Raw genomic sequence first — 4,557 nt, 5'->3', positions numbered from 1 at the left:
ATGCATATGATAAAAAATACTAGCTTTTTAGATTTATAAAAATACTCATTTATTATATTTAACAAAATATACTTAAGGGAGAAAAAGTTTTTGAAATTTTTCAAACTTCTTATTATAATTTAAAATAAAAATAAACCTCTGACTACGTGAAATTAATCTTCTTAATAATAATAATAATAATAATAATAATAATAATAATAATAATAATAATAGAGTAGAGAAGATGATTCACAATTTTATAAGTTAAATAAATCATTGGCAAAATTGAGAAGCATCTAATTATGAGCCATATTTTAATTTATAAATTCATTATTAATTATAATAATAACTAAATATGAATAATACAATTTGTTTTAATTTTACAATATATGAAAATTATAATTCAGATTTTGAAATTCTGACCGTTGAGGGTATTACCTCTATAAATAAACCAAAAAAATTATAGCCCAGCCAGTTCCAGTTTTAGGGCTTCTCCAAAACCTCTCTTTGTTTTCAATCGCTAACGGTTCTACTTTGTTAGGGCTTCTCCATTTCTCCCAATCTATAATGCTGGTGGGTTTCTTTTGAAAAATTTCCGAAACCAATGGTCACCAAATTTCAAATTTCAAAAGAATCAAAACGTCGGGATCTCTATCACCTATCGGTTACTGAGGAAGTCGACGATCCCAGAGAGATTTCCCGTTTCGATTTCTTCAAAGGGCGAGACTGACGAGGATTGGAATTTGGGTAAAGCAGAGGAATTCGGGTAAGGTATTAATGGTTTTCTTTTTTTACCTTACACAATTTAGCTGTTTCACAAATCAAACAAAAACTAAACCTTTTTTTTTTTTTCTCCTTTTCTGGGTTATTTTGCTTTTTCTTGTGTTAGTTTTTCAGGGAAAATTGGGGGAAAGAGGGAAAAGAAAGCTTCTTCTTCTTGTGACTTTTAGTGAAAGCAGAGAGACTCAGAACTTCTTCTTCTTGTGACTTTTAGTGAAAGCAGAGAGACTCAGAAAGAGGTGAATTTAACATTATTCCTTTTCATCTCTAATTGATAATAAACTTTTATTCCATTTATTTTACCTTTTGAGTGTTATCCTGGAATTGAATTTAAGTAAAAAGAATGTTATTTTTCTGGGATTTTTTTGAGATTGGCTTGGTTAATAAGGTTCTATAAATTTCAATACTCAACTTGTTCTTTTCAGCTGAAATTACATCTAACTTCTCGAACTCAAAAAAGTGGTTTATTTTTATATGTACGGTTAAAGGAGTTGGCCTAGACTCATGAGATTCTGAGTGATTCTGAGAAATCAATGAACAATATGGTGAGGACGTGCTCAAGGATCGAAAGGGTGATGGCGGTGGGGGCCATGACCCATTTGACATCTTCCAATCTTTCTTCGATGGCAGTACTTTTGGAGGTTATAATTCAGTGAATTGTTTTTTTCTTTATATTGTGTATATAGTCGTCAAGCAGCAATTAGAAAAGGAAAAGGAAGAAAATTTACTAAGACATTGAGCATACCTCGTTTCATTGGAAGACCTTTATTTTGGAACCTCAAATAAGCTCTCACTTTCCTGGAATGTGATATGTTCCAAGTGTAATGGGGTTAGTAAAACTTTGCAAACCAGTAAGGAAATTCCTGGACTCTGGTTGGTTTATGGTTTTGGACTCCACTGATGAAGACTGAGGATGACCGCATGGATTTAAGCTCTAATTATTACACTTGCAAACCAGTATGGAAATTCCTGGACTTTGGTTGGTTTATGGCTTTGGAATCCATTGGTGAGGACTGAGGATGACCACATGGATTTAAGCTCAAATCATTTGGTGTGCAAATCTCCTTTGAGCTTTAATATTAGCATTCATCTGGAAAGAATATTGGCATCATTATTATTTCCTCTCTTAATGTTGTGGAATGTTGCTAATCATTAATGTCTCCCTCCAATTAAGTAATGTTGACTATTAGCTTTGATGAATTCATTTGAAATTCTCTCATATGCAAAATGAGATTGTTTTTCTTCATCTGGTGGCCAGACCAGCAAAGGAAGGACATACTTTAGAAGCCAAGAAAAGGAAAATAAAGCCCAATCTACTATGACCTCTATATGTAGACAAAACAATTATAGCCCAGCCAGTTCTAGTTTTAGGTTTTGTCCAAAATCTCTCTGTGTTTTCAATCGCTAACGGTTCTTCTTTGTTATAGCAAGTGGGTTTCTTTCCAAATTTCAAATTTCAAAAGAATTAGACGGTTGGGATCTCCATCACCTATCGGTTACTGAGGAAGTCGACAATCCAAGAGAGATTTGCCGTTTCAATTTCTTCAAAGGGCGAGACTGACGAGGATTAGAATTTGGGTAAGGCAGAGGAATTAGGGTAAGGTATTTATGGTTTTCTTTTTTTACTTTACGATTTAGTTGTTTCACAAATCAAACAAAAAACTAAACCTTTTTTTTTTTTTTTCGCTTTTCTGGGTTATTTTTCTTTTTCTTGTATCAGTTTTTCAGGGAAAATTGGGGGAAAAAGGAAAAAAAAAGCTTCTTCTGTGTGTGACTTTTAGTTAAAGCAGAGAGACCCAGAAAGAGGTGAATTTAACATCATTCCTTTTCATCTCTAATCGATAATAAACTTTTATTCCATTTATATTTCCTTTTTGAGTATTTTCCTGGAATTGAATTCAAGTAAAAAGAATGTTATTTTTCTGGGATTTTTTTTTTTTTTTTTTGGAGATTTGCTTGGTTAATAACGTTCTATAAATTTCAATACTCGTTTTGTTCTTTTCAGCTGAAATTTTCTCTTTTCTTCTCGAACTCAAAAAAGTGGTTTATTTTTATTTTTTTTGGGTTATTATATGTACAGTTAAAGGAGTTGGCATAGTCTAATGAGGTTCTGAGTGATCCTGAGAAATCTATGTATAATATGGTGAGGACGTGCTCAAGGATCGAAAAGGTGGTAGCGGTGGAGGCCACGACAGATTTGACATCTTCCAATCTTTCTTCGCTGCTACTTTTGGAGGTTATAATTAAGTGAATTCTTCTCTCTGTTTATATGGTGTATATAGTCGTAAACCAGCAATTAGAAAAGGAAAAAGAAGAAAAAATTACTAAGAAGTTGAGCATACCTTGTTTTATAATCAGGTAGTCGCAGAGGTGGACCGAGGCAGAGGAGTGGGGATGATGTGGTGCACCCTCTAAAGGTTTCATTGGAAGACCTTTATTTTGGAACCTCAAATAAGCTCTCACTTTCCTGGAATGTGATATGTTCCAAGTGCAATGGGTTAGTAAAAATTTTACCAATAGCAAGTATTTCTAGTTTACCTTTGACCTTTTTCTTCTTTAAAAAATCTCAGGATATAAATAAATCAGCCTGGGAAAAACTCAAAATGCCTTTAGGAAATTTAATCTTTATGAGAATTTCTTCATCATTGTTTTATCATTTCTCTGTTCCTGTGTATCCGTGGTTGATTTCATTCGGTGTTGTTTTACACATATTGGGATTCTAGAGCTTCTGCTGAGCACATGGAAGAGAGGTGGAAGCATTCTGTGTTTATGTATCTAAGTTTACACCTTTTTTGTCTGTATTTTCACATATGGGATGTCTGCATTCACAGGGAGTCGATAAGAAGATGGATATATAGAAGAGCATACAAGTTCATCTTTTGCCCCTTCTGTTTATGATAGGGTAAGCTAACCTTGACTTTTAAGAAACTCAAATTTTAAATTTTAAATTGATGATTAATCACCATGCCCAAAACACATGATGAGCACTGGTCAGTGTTTAGTATTGAAATTTGTACAAGTAGGTAGATATGACACACATCATCACATGCATTTGGAATGGAATGAATGTAGTATATTCACTTTTTGCACTCAGTTTCATGCATAATATAATGATATACATGAATATATTATGCATACATATAAGCATGTAAGCAACAATGTATCTATCAGTACATCCCGCATACAAGCTTAATCTTGAGTTTGTGGGATTGACTCTCTCATCTGCACAACAATGCAGGTTATCGAACCGTTCCAACATTGGTGATAAGTATGATAATTCCTTATTGAAGAATTTAATTTAAGCAGTAGTCCAATCTTGTATATTATATATTTTATGTTTTTATGTTTATGGTTGTGTAAAGATGAACTAACAGTAATAAGAATGGATGGTTATTTAGGATTGGGAGAGAAGAGATCACTTGGGAATTGCCCGGGGCTCTACAGGTCCCTTGTGTGGGTGTGTTGTGTTGGTGTCTCTGCTTTCTTTTTCTCCCCTGCATGGGGTTTTGTTCTCTCTTCATTTTATTTTTCTCTTTTTCCTTCTTTACTTTTTTCCTATCTAATTTTTCTATCTGGTTTTTACTTTTTCTTCACTTTTTTCTTTATAATAATCTCTCTCAGTATCTCTTCCTCAACTATCTCCATTTAATTCTCACTCTTTCTAAATTGTCTCCACATTTTGTTTCTCTACTTTCTCTTTTTTTATTTCTCTCTTAATTACTTTTCCCCCTTCACTTTTCTCACTTTACTTTTTTCTCTCCAATCTTACTTACAGTCTCTCTTTTCTCTCTTTTTTTC

General features: G+C 33.1%; 1 long non-coding RNA gene across 13 annotated transcripts; it reads left to right on the top strand.

The window, feature by feature from the left end:
• Positions 1-433: 433 nt before the first annotated feature.
• LOC107434591 (uncharacterized) lies at positions 434-4,170 on the top strand. Of its 13 annotated transcripts, none has more exons than XR_009640761.1 (8): positions 434-745; positions 869-2,356; positions 2,480-2,565; positions 2,840-2,995; positions 3,118-3,256; positions 3,483-3,509; positions 3,591-3,661; positions 3,998-4,170. It is a non-coding gene; the product is annotated as an uncharacterized LOC107434591 (long non-coding RNA). The 13 variants fall into 13 exon arrangements; XR_009640756.1 differs by lacking the exon at positions 3,483-3,509 and having other exon boundaries at positions 435-745; positions 869-998; positions 1,185-2,356; XR_009640765.1 differs by lacking the exon at positions 3,483-3,509 and having other exon boundaries at positions 435-745; positions 869-1,810; positions 2,187-2,356.
• The last annotated feature ends 387 nt before the right edge of the window (positions 4,171-4,557 follow it).

Source organism: Ziziphus jujuba, chromosome 9 (assembly GCF_031755915.1).
Source record: "Ziziphus jujuba cultivar Dongzao chromosome 9, ASM3175591v1".
Taxonomy (NCBI): Eukaryota; Viridiplantae; Streptophyta; class Magnoliopsida; order Rosales; family Rhamnaceae; genus Ziziphus; species Ziziphus jujuba.
Note: the sequence above shows the minus strand (reverse complement) of the source record. Positions and strands in the feature narration are given on the sequence as shown.